Here is a 12,729-nt window from a genome sequence, read left to right as displayed (position 1 = left end):
TTCTCATGTACAATCCGTCTATTTGCATGGTTTCACTCGACGTGGATCCTCATGTAAAACATAATTACTATTCTAGGTGTGATATTTTAAAATTTCAGATTTTCACTAATGATCGAATCCACGAGTCTGTTACAACATGTCTGTTTTCATGCACCTCTTTTACATCCAATTCGGGTTGGGATTGTCCATCCCTCATGCAATCATGGGACAACGAAGTTGATAATCTCAAAGTCTACCTTTATCCGAAATCATACTTATTGGATGTTCTCTCTCATAATCATCTCCTTAGTCTTTTTACAAAATTTTCACATCAAATCTACCCACTCATCACACCAAAAATCACCTTGTGTGGTGACGAGCACAAAACCTATCGCACGAATCACGTTACTCTCATTTCACCACACCACAACTAGTTTCACACATTCACAATGCTGGTATCCTTTCTACATTTCTATGATGATCATGATTCCTACACAATTTTTCATCAGTTGTAGGTGGGTGTTCTATCATGTCTAGCGCACAAAGAACTTGGTTCCCTCATTCAGAGCGTTCGTATGATTGTTCAAAAACTTTCTTTGTTCATGTCAAACTGGGAATCCAACATCTCGACCGACTGGTCTGATTTTTCTTCTATCTTGGGTGGTTGTCATGTAGTTTATCATTTTCCCAGCAGTACATCCAATGACAGTTGCTTCATGCACTATGATATTCATCGTGTAACATCTTTCTTCTTAGACTTCTGTCAAGCAAGTGAGGAACTTCGGCCTGCGTTGATGGCTATGGCATGCCCTCACTGTCTTGACATGACCGACGAGAATGACCAGATCTATCTATTCGTATCAGATTCTGATCATGATCCCCTCTCTCGAATCAGGAATCCATCTTCTCAAAGGTCATGAATCTTTGAAAACATCCATCATGAATTTTATGATCCAATCACTGAATGGTTGAAACAATCTTACTTGGCGAGTTTTCTTGCATGTAACAAGCTTCACTCCTTCCTCGCACTTGATAAGAAACTTGGTGCAGAACAACACACACTCGCAAGAGGCCTCCGAGGTTTGTTGAAAAATGGTAGTCATGGAAGAGGTAAGCATGTGTGTTGGGTGGTTGTGACACATTCTTCCACCCACAGGCGATACCTTCTCTCTCGTGTGCAAGTTTGTCAAGTTTTTGCATTTTTTGTTGCACACTATTTTTTATCTATTTTAATCGCTCGTATCTTTGTGACTACAGGTCGGGTACGCCTATGGTGGCTTCACTAGAAATTTCATTTCACGTAACCTCGACCGTTTAGCGTAGGATTAGGAGTAGTCTTTTCTTTTTCGCTTGTCTTTGCTTTGTGGTTTGCATGTTTGTTTGCTTGCTGACTTGGTTTAGTTTGTTTGCTTGTTTGCTTTACTTGCTTGTTGTTGTGTTGGCTTTGCTTACTATTTTTGTTTTGTTTTGTTTTGTTTGATTAATACCTTTCTATTTTTGTTTTCCAGAAATAAGTGCTGCCATCTATTGAGTTCTGGCTTTTGAATGAGTATGTGGCTGAAATATAAGAGACTTATGACACTACAGCACTTGGCCAGTCTTGCGTACGTCTTCTCTGTGCTTGGTTGTAACCTTTAGCTGATGAAGTCTTGATGGAAAATACAAGCCGTCTGCAAGGGGAACTTTGGTCTAACCATGATCCTGTATCCACTCTGGGAAACTCCATGCTTGTACTCAACCTTCTGCTCTGTGTATTCATGCTCATCCAACTAGTAGAAACAGAGAAGGGGAAATATCTAAACGAGCAAACCTATGTCATATGTCTTATATGCTTCTCTGAAGGAACAACCTCTTCTTCTCTCAATAAGTCAGGATTCCTCTTCCGCCCAAAAACAAATAAGTTCCAATGAACAATCCTCTTGAAAAAATATAAAGGCGAAAGGAGAGAAAGGGTTCTTGCGCAGAGAGGTGAAGCATGCAACTCCACTGGGGTACTGACCAAGCTCGCTGGCAGTGGAGCAATGCGTCTGTTCCTACGTGACTCTGCCGAGGTAATGTCCAGGCCTGTAGAGAAACACCAGAGATGAAAACTTATACTCTGAAAGTTTTCAACTCGTGATCCAAACTACCCTCCCCGATTTCGAAACATTATGATCAAGCTGAAATTTTTGTTGTGTTTGACTGAGTTGGCAAATGGTGAATCATGTATGTCCATGGGGTAAGTGGGGAAACCAAAGAAACTCGCACAATGATTCAATACTCCCCAAAAGACCAAGGTCCTGTGCTGTCAATGAACCTAAATAGAGAAGCTAGAGTTCTACCAGTGTGTCGCCAAGTGTTGTAGTGGCTGCAACACCCTCCAAAATTTTGGCTCGCATCCAATTTCGGAGCCTCCTTTGAGAGTTTTACTTGATGTTTGCACACACTCTGGTTCACCCTGTTATCACTCAAGGAAAATATTTTAAATTCTGAACATCAATTTTTTGTTTGTCAAAGGGTTGGTGTCAATTTTGGGTCCAGTCTTTTCATCTGGTTTTAGAGTCTAAACAGTTTAAATAGGAGTCTTGTTAAGAGTATTGTTGGTATGTCTAAAAAGGTCAATTCTCTGCTTTAGTATGTCGAAGCTCATTTCAAAGATCACAGTGCATAAACCCTATTTAGGTTTGTGTGAATGTGCCCTTTGTTATCGCAAATGCAACAACTTTAACACATGCAGCATATGAAGGGGAGGATGTGTAGTCTATTTTGTATAAACTACTCATGGTCGCTGATTTCAATGTTAAAGCTGTTCAATAGGCATTACTTAAATTGCTAGAAGGAACAGTTGTACATGTTCCAGAAAAGGGAGCTCGCAAACATCCTCGTGGCGATCATATTCAGATCGATACAAAGGATATTCCCTTTATATGTGGTAGGGTTTTCGTGGATCTAGAGAAAACGATTTCTGAGAGACGGCAAGATTCTTCTATTGGCTTTGGAACGCCTATACGAGCTAATATGAGGACTAGTGGCCTGACAAATGCTGCGGTGACATCATCCTTGCTAGAGTCGGTTGAGAGTAGTGATCTTATTGCATATGGTTTAATACCAGAGTCCACTGGACGATTTCCTGTTCTTGTTAGCCTCTCAACATTGACTGAAGACCAACTTGTTCAGGTGCTCATGGAGCCTAAAACTGCATTTAAAACTCTCAGAATGTGAACCACACGGATCCCTTCTTGGTCGTCTGCAGATGCTTCAGCGTCGTTACCATCCTTAGCGCGCTCCTCTGCGTTGTTATAAACGTGCTCTCAGCCATTCATTCAAAAATGGTGAAGATGTCTTTGATGGCATCCTCCGGGGTTATACAGTGTTCATTGCGTTATTTGTGGTGGTCGCAGAGACTGAATGGAAGTGGATTCAGAAGTTTTGGCGAATTCTGGAGTATTGGGTGGAAAGAGGAATGCTTCAAATATTTGTTGCTGTCATGACAAGAGCTTTGTCTGAAGGAACAGTGAGTAAAAAATATATCATTCTTTTGCGTGAGATTGCAAGCTACATGTTGCTTGCATGTGGTGTCATATATGTCATTGCGGGATTACTCTGCTGCGGCTGGCTAAAGCGCTCTCGTTTGAGCAAATCATTTTCAACAAAAGTCAAAACGAACACCAGATTGCAGCACTGAAGCAGTCAAATGACTGGTCAGCGTTAATGGATGATATATATAAAAAAAAAGAAACAATTCAGCAGTAAAATTGTTTACCAAGTTCAAGTGCATAAAGAGTAAATACGTTGTAGGTAAGCAGAGTTATCTTCAACAGCTAAACCAGCATGATAAGGAGCTTTTTGGCATACTTGAGCAAATGTTTGGCAATGATGTGAAACAAAGATCAGGCCACCATGGCTCTACTGGTTCAGATGTTAAGGGAGAAGCATCAGGTGGTGACACACTTTTGGTAGATACAATGTTATCTACAGAAAGAAAATCATTGGAACCCTCGACTGTAGCTTATCCATCTCAGCCTTCCACTGGCACTGATTTGAGAAATCTAAATGAGGTGAGGCCTGCACAAAATTGCAATGAAAGGTTTCCTGGTGATCAAACTCCAATACAAGAGGGTGGAAAGGATTGTTCTAAAAATGGAGGGCACAACATGTTATTGAACACATGTTTTTCACCTGTTAGGTCTCCAGCAAAAGACAGAAAGAGAGTAAAGGGGCAGAGTGAAGACCAGAAGTGTGAACGTAAGGCTAATGTGGATAATTTAGTGCTTCGTTCAGGTGTCAAGACAGTAAAGCGGCGTGTTAAGAGGGTAAAGTGGGGATTGAAAGATGAAATTTGTATTGCTTCTGCTGTACAAGATGGTATAAATCGTGGTGCACATGGTGTGACATCTTTAAAAGATGCAATGTCTTTTTCCAAGCATCAAGCGTTTTGGACTGAAGTGACTAGAAAATTTAAAGAGGAGATTGGGCACTATCTATCAACAGATAAGCTGTTTCAAAAGTTTAGGAGCATGAAGTACAGTTACTTGAGTATTAAGCAGAGTGATATCCAAGAATTCAACAAGCATGATAAGGACCTTTTCAATCTACTTGAACAGGTTTTTGGCAATGGTAGCTGTGTCACTTCTGATTCAGATATTAAAAGACAAGACAAATCTGGTGCTCCTTTTTTAGGAAATGAAATTGAAGATAAGGTATACAAACAGAGTAGAGTCTAAGACTGTGTTTTTGAAATTACACAGCAGTTTCGTAGCGCGCTACGAAACTGCTGTAACTGCATGTTACAATTCAGTAATCAATTATGATTGACAAAGCGACAAATATTTTTGAAAGGTTTCGTCATCACACAGGTACATGAAAACGGTGGACAACACATCAAGGATGTGGCAGTCTGCTCCATTTTGGGTAATTAAAGGATAAAGGACATGCTTCTTTGGATTCAAATATTTTGAGGAAAACTAAAGACCAGTAAACAGGGGTAGTTTCCTATGTTTCAGGGCATTGGAAAACATGTGACATTGAAGACAAACATGGAACCTTGAAGACTCATCACAGCTAAACTAGAAGGGAACCAGATGTCAAAGAATGAGGATGATTATAGACCAAGGCTGTTATGGAATTAGAGTCCTACTTGATTTAGATGTCTAGACAGGTCTAGTGGAAGTTTGTTACATTAAATAGGCAGTATAGGTAGTTGAAAGCTAAACAGATGTCAGTAATAGAAGTAGTTTTCGAATTCCCCTCATGCTGGAGGAGGAATCTCGATCAGTTAGAATAAGAGCTCTATATATAGCTGAAACAACAATGTAATCAGGGTTGGAAATTTTATGAAAAACTTGTATTTGGCCTATGTAAAGACTCATTTTCAGTAATACATGCTTGACTTTACTTCTCAGGATTCATGAAGGATTTGTTATGTTCAGAATATGTGATGTTGTCCTTTTCTTAATTTTTACAGTGGTATGGATGTATAATCACTCAGAATTCACTGAATGTGCTCTGAATTCCTGTATACATTTATAAACTGTGTGGTCCCATATGAGTTTATGTTCTGAATGTTTAAATGCTGAATGCCCTGACTTCCATGTAAGGTTGAGTTCATCGTTATATTGAGGTGTTGTTGACTCCATAAGCCCAATGGATAGTTGTTTAATGTGTTTCCACCATTCATATTTTTCACAGTTGTTCTATAAGAGTTAGCCATCTTATCTTTAATCAAAATCATTAACCCATCAAGAGGGAGCCCTCTCAGGTTGAGGAGGCTAAGCCTCAGCCTAAAGTAGGTTTGAAATAGTTACTTAGAGTCAACCTGACCAGCAGTCTATCAGGGCTTGATTTTGAGATAACACACCCCGTGGGCTCGTGTTGAGTATTTTCACCCACCTTGCTTGACCATTCAACGGATAACTTTTGCATGTTGGTAACAATGTCTCGCTTGCGACCATGTTCTAGTCGTGCACAAGGTCTTCACTTTGTGTGTACATGTTGTGTTTTCTATGTAAACATCTGTCGCACTCACACACGAAGTTGTATGCACTGTCGCGCAAGTGTCATCGTGGTCGTTCAACGATTTATCACAAGCATTGCGCTTGTCGCTCGCATCGTCGGTCAGTCATTGTTGAGCATGTGTGTCTTGATGGTTTAAGGCAACTTGTCATGTGAGTGTGTGTTTGCAAGGTCGTGTATGTAGAAATTCACTCGCTCACACACTTAGTCATTTTTGTTGAAGTTCTGACGACCAGATCACCCTCTAACGACCGGGCCTTCACCCCGCCATCGACTCCACTGACTGTCACTTAGAACAGAGCAGAAGCATCCAACAAACCATTTCAAGTTGCGTTGCTCACAAGCTCATCAATCAACCCTCCTGCTAGTCAACCGGAGAGTTTGTCCAGGCGGTCATCTCGGGACTGACTCCCATAAAAAATTGTACAGAGGCTGCAGAAAATGCTTGCTTCACTGACTGAGAAAATTATGCAGAGGCTACAGAAAATGCTCGCTCTGCTGACTGAGAAAATTGTGCAGACAGGCCGGACAGACACCCAGTGCGCATCCCTGTCTCCCTCAAAAAATTGCGTAGTTTTCCGAGCTAGTTACCAGTCAGCCAACTAGCTGCTCACCTGGAAAACTGTGAAGATTTCATGAGCAAGCCCTCTACATCCCAACAGTCCGTTCAGCTCAGAAAATGCGCAGAGGTGGTTAGCAGGTCAGCCTCCCAGCAACTGCGCACTTTTTCATGCTAGTAGCTCCTAGCATCCCGCTGCCAGCTCCCTCCAGGAACTGCGCAGTTTTTGCTGCCAAGCTCCCGCTGTCCGCTCACTCCAGAAATTGCACAAATCCTGCATGCCCAGTCCTCCTACAGCCCACATTACTTCTCCAAAAAATTGCACATATTTGTCCTCCAACCGAGCCAGATCTCGCGGACAGTCACTCCCAATCCAGAATGCTTGTCTCAGTCTCCCAGTGACTTCTACGCCATTTTCATCAGCAGTTCTCGAAGCCCGCATCCCAGCTCGAAACTTGCCTCAAGCGATTTCGTAACCTTGTCCTCTCTCCCGATCACCTGCATCTGAAAACGATCTTGCATGATGGTAGACTAGGAGGTTTATGGATTTGATGTCCTCTTGTCATGAGTGATTGCAGATACAGGTACATGAATAGACATGAAACAATGATAGATGGGATGAACAAGGAGAGTACATGCAAAAGGACGTGTTCATGAATGTACCAACAAACGATCCATGGAAGGAGATGTGTTCGCAAACGGATGACCATACAAAGATGTGTTCACAGAAAGACGAACATGTGAAGATGTGTTCGTGGATGGACGAACGGACGAACATGTGAAGATGTGTTCGTGGAAGGACGTGTTATGGTCTGGGCTAGACCTACCAACGTTTGGATTTTGAGTTTTCCTGAAATTTGGGTTCCTTATGGTGTTGGGCTGTTGCCCTTCCCATGATGATTTCCTCTCAACACTCTCTACTTTATCTCCCAGCCTGTGCATGCCATTGATAATAGCATCTAGCTTTTGATCTAAGGCTGAGGGCTCTTCCTTGAAGGCGGTTCTTCTCTCGGTTCTAGCTCTGTTTCTTTTGGCAATTAAATTTGCCTCCACAGTGACAGCCACGTTTTGCATGTCTGCAAGGCTGTTAAGGGCTCTTTCTTTAATTGGTAGGCTATATCTGGGTCAAATCCATCAGGGAATTTATATAAGGCAAGGTCAGGTGGGGGCCTTAAGTTTTGTGGGATAGCATTATAAACGCTATTGAATCTTGCACAGTAGTCCAAAACAGTCTCTTGAGGGCCTCTTTTAATTGTATCGTATTCAGCTAGTATGTGCAAGGGATCTTTCTTTTTCTCCCATCTGTTGATAAATGACTGGTATAAGGCTTCTGGGTCTGCTATGGAATTGGCTGGGAGTGCTCTAAACCAAGTCCTGACATCACCTGACAAGCTTTGGACAAAAATCTTCATTCTCACACCATCATCGTCAATCTCATAGCTTTCAAAGTAATCCTGCATTTTCTTTGTATGCTGAAGGGCTGTGCAAGCACTTGTGCCATCAAAATATGTGATTTTAGTTTGGTAATCCTGAGGCATAGCTCCAGGATTAGCAGGTAATTGCAAAGGTGCATATCTGTTAGCCATATTCACAGGGATAAGAGGAACAACAGGGATAAACGGAATAGCTAAAACAACTGGGATAATAGGAGTAGTAGTGGTAGTATGTGCAGTGAATGGAGGTGTGGAAGGAGTGCTTTGAGAGGTGGATGAAGAACAAGGGGAACTAGGGGTTGAACGAAATAAAACTTTGACAGGGGTTGGGCCACAACATGGGTGAACTGCTTTAGGACTATTATCAGCAAAATCCTCTCTTCGCTCTAGCTTCCTGAGGTTTCTTTGGATCAAATTCGGATTTTCAAAGGCAGCTGTAGGATTTGGGTCTGGATTTGACCTTGTATAACGTGAATTCTTCCTGGGAGCCAGCTTCTGGCTTGTTTTTTTCGGGGATTTTCTAAGAATATATGGGTTAGAAAGAAACTTTTGAAGGTCTGGTTCTTTCCCAGTGGAGCTTTCCAACTTGATTTGTGAAATTAACTGAGGAAAATCCCCAGCGGAGTCGCCATTATGTTATCACTCAGGTTGTCCTTAAAGCTCCTTAAAGGATACGGCCGAGGTAACCACAAACCAATCTTTGGACTACAGGTCCTAGCCTACCTGCAATCAGAGAGGGCTCTCTCTTTATAATTTATCTTTGTTTTGGGTTGATTTTAGGCTAGTTATGATTTTCTTGGGTTTTGTTTTGATTTTGGTGGGATGGAGGATTCTTTCAAACAGAGTTGGGATGCATAGTGTGAGAAATTCAAACCATTGGGCATGGAGTCATGGATTAGGCTTGCTGTTGCGTTTTCTTGGTCACAAGAGAAATACAGAGCAGGATGGCTACACATAAAACAATATCAAGCTGGAATAAGGATGGAATGAAGGTCAGTGAATGAAAGGTAACTAAGTAGCTCTCATTATGCTAACAGAGGGAAGGTGAATGAACATCAATATAGGAGCAGTCAAGGATTCCTAAACAACATTCATATATGAAGGAGCTAGCGTAAATATGAGCAAATATGTATTCATATTCAGGACTAATTCAGAGGAAAACATAGATAAATCATAGAAATTGAGAACAGAATACAACTAAGTGAGGTCTGAACCATTCCTTCTTTCTGCTATTTAGATAGTGAAACAATGATGGCATAAACACATATAAACTGTAAACAGAGATAAGAAACACTTATTGGGCTATTTAGAAGCGTTAGGATTCCATAGTCACTCTTCAGTCATTAAAACACAACAGCCAGTTCATCTCCCAAACATTCCAGTGATCTTTGATTATAGAGACTCTCAGAAAATACAATGCAAGTCTAGAGGAATTTATCGACCAACCAACCCTTAAAACAGTGCAGAGGGTGGTTTAAATAGAAAATATTTACAAACATCCCTTGAACAGGTGTCAAGGGAGAAAATATCTCAAAATATCTATCAAAACAGATTCAAAAGAGATCTATGCAATAACTGCTTCTAATGCTAAGTTGTGCTGGAAATAAATGCAATAAAATATCTAAAACAGCTGCACATAAGGCAGCAACCTCATCAAAATGGCTCTTTAGGGCTGCACAGGGTCCTGCAGCTTCAAAAATGGATTGAAAGAGTGCCTTGAGCCACGCGCTATCCTCTGTGTGATAACTATGCATTTAAGGAAGCAGCGCTGCTCCAAAAATATGACTGGGAACAATGTCTCTGCAATAACTCTGCCTTGAAAGCCTTCATCTATGCCTTTAGGTGGCTTTAAAGCAACAAAAGAAGTGTTGGTGAGCCTTAATGGCTGAATGATGCTTTGTTGACTTTGCTGGGCTTGCTTTGCTTTCATCTTCTTTGAAAAACTGGACTGATACTCTTTGCTGCATCCTAATACACTTTGGCTCTGAATCTGGGCCTTTTCTCACCGCTGATACTCTTTAAACTGTCCCATCGCCCCCTTCTGCCTTTTAATGCAAAAATAACTGCTGCTAAGGTCCTCCATGGCCTTTGGGTGCAATCGGCGCTTGGGCGATCAAAAATAGCATTAAACTTTAAAAAAGGGTGCAAACAGGAGGAAAAAGTGTTGCCGACTGTGCCGAGGCCGAAACTGGCTATCTGAAGCAAAACTGGGCCTTGGAGCGATCTCAGAAAGCTTAGGGATGCATGAATTCCCTTATCGGGAGCCGGGCGCGGGCATATATGTGAAAATATGAACAAATGCCGCCTTTTCTTTTACACAGAAAAAGACCAATTTCTATGTAAAATTCGTGAAAAACATAGGCGGGAGCGGCACTGTAGCGGAGATTAAATCCTGGCCGTTGGATCGCGTGAAGGCAGATCCAACGACTGGCGCTAACTCGCATCGGGGCGGACCATTGGTCCCAACACATAAAACCTCCAAAATGCCGCGGACCCGAAATGATTATATGCCCTTCCTTTATGGAGATCGGGTTTGGTCCGTTGGCGATTTCATATCGGCGGGTTTTAACAAAATCAATATGCGGACCCGAAATCCTTTAAAACTGCCCTTTAATATTTTTCACTCCGGGATATAGGAGCACACAATGCGGACCCTTTCGGACCCGATATGACTTTATGCCGCGCTTTATTACTTTTCGGCTCCGCTGGTCGGAGCCATATAGGAGTGATGCGATTAAATATGGGCCATTGATCTCTGGGCCTGAATGGGCGGCTGAGATTAACTCGGCAATTCGCTATCGGCGGGGTCATGGGGTTGCCACATAAAAACGCCGAAACCCATCGGACCCGATAAGTTATACAGGCCCTCTTTATTTTATTTCGGGTCCGGCCCATCGGCGGGACAGAGGGTTGACATATATGTGATCGCCGAACTACGTGGACCCGATATACTATTACCGGTCCACTTTATATGTTTTCGGGTCCGGCCCATCGGCGTTATGCCTCATGCCTTGAGACTTAGCCATTTTCGCTTATATATGCCACTGCCCCCTCCCGATAGCGATATCGCATCGGAGGGAGATCAAACAGATCTTTATTCTCATCAGAGCACATTTTTTTATGAAAAGGCGAGGCAAATGAATTCAGAGGGGTTATATATGATGTTTTAAACATATGATTGCCCCCTCCCGGTAGTGATATCGCATCGGAGGGGGTCCAAATGAAACTTTATTATATCGGACCCATGTTTTTGTGAACTGCCAAGCCTTTTGGGAAATCGGAAGGGTTCCTTTATAGTTTGGCATGGATTCTAAGGCATCGGAAGGGGTCCGATAGCCAAAAAAGGGAGGATTTTATCCTTTTTTGAAGGTTTTTCATGGTTTTTGCATTCTTATGCCTTGGAAGGAGTCCAAAGGAACTTAGGGGGAAAATGATGTGGTTTTGAGAGGGGTTTAGTGGCCAAAGAGGGTTTCATGCCTTATAAAGGCAAGCCAAGGCCAAAGGGATGATTTTTATACATATGAAGGTAAACTATGCAAAGGAATGAGTCCTTTTGCATTTGGAAGATGGTTAGAGGGGTCAGTGAGGGTTCTTGCTGAGTTTCAGATAAACTTAGCAATTCCCGAGGATATATATGGTTATTTTTCAACCAAGGGGAAGGGATAAGTATACAAGGGAGTTATATATATAGTTTTAGTAGGGGAAGGGGAAATAGATAGCGAGTTACATAATAAAGTTAGTAGTTAATATGATAATGATGAGAAAAAGCGCTAAGAATGAAGTCTTAGGCTATCAATGGGGGAAAATGACTGATAGAAGAAGTGTGAACATTCCTTTAGTGAAGCAGATCTTCACCAAGGCAGATGATATGGAGAATGATGAATCTAAGAGGTATCAAGCAGATCTTGACCTCTTTAGGGGAAGTTAGTGAGTGACTTGGGGACAGAGGAGGAAGGGGAAAGTTACACATGCATTTCTTGAAGTCTTCCAACTGAAAAATCACCTTCAACTTGTGATATGATAGATATAACACTTGACAATATGAAATGGATCACAAGCCATGATTCTGCAACCACAAAGCTACTTACCCGGCCTATTCACCTAGCATTTTCTCTTCTTTTTGGTTTGGGTGCACTTGAACTAGCATACCCAGCTTTTCATTCTTTCTTGTTGCTTGTGCTCCTATCTACTTCTACACTTATTTCAGCCAGGGGCTCAGATTAAGCTGTTGAGCACCCTTGTTTCTCTACCTATCTACAAATCTGCCAAGATTAAGCTGTTTGGATAGATGTTCATTCTCTATATTCTACAACAGGAAATTGAAACCTAGGGAGGCCAAGATTAAGCTGTTTGGACCTCCCTATACTTGAAAACTGATCAAAATGGATTACTCATCAAAACTGGAACACAACAGTGGCATTTAGACTAGCACACTCTCATGGATACTTCTCTGGCAATCTGTAGCAAATATGGAGCATTGCAGCATGCATAGTATGAAATATTTGGCATGTAAAAATGTCGATCATGAAAGATGATTAACCTGCTGCAGCAGGAGGCTACATGACGAACCGATGAACATGCAATTTTCGTGAACAGACAAACATGTCAAGCATGCCAATATACAAGCAAGGAGCAACGTGTGAACACAACATCAAGCAAACCCAATGACCATCGAAGACTCCACACACCTTGCCATGTGGAGGTGAAGATGTGATATGCCATGAGGACATACACCACTTAGCAACACTGCATCTTGACATGCACACC

The 12,729-nt window shown here is 41.9% G+C and overlaps 1 pseudogene; it reads left to right on the top strand.

Moving 5' to 3' along the window:
• The first annotated feature begins 2,000 nt into the window (after window positions 1-2,000).
• Window positions 2,001-3,180, top strand: LOC149142006 (CLP protease regulatory subunit CLPX1, mitochondrial pseudogene; annotated as a pseudogene).
• The last annotated feature ends 9,549 nt before the right edge of the window (window positions 3,181-12,729 follow it).

This window comes from Pinus tabuliformis, chromosome X (genome assembly GCF_031772625.1).
Source record: "Pinus tabuliformis cultivar Carrire ecotype Pingquan chromosome X, CPIR1, whole genome shotgun sequence".
Taxonomy (NCBI): domain Eukaryota; kingdom Viridiplantae; phylum Streptophyta; class Pinopsida; order Pinales; family Pinaceae; genus Pinus; species Pinus tabuliformis.
The sequence above is the reverse complement of the archived record's forward strand: the minus strand, read 5'-3'. Positions and strand labels throughout refer to the sequence as shown.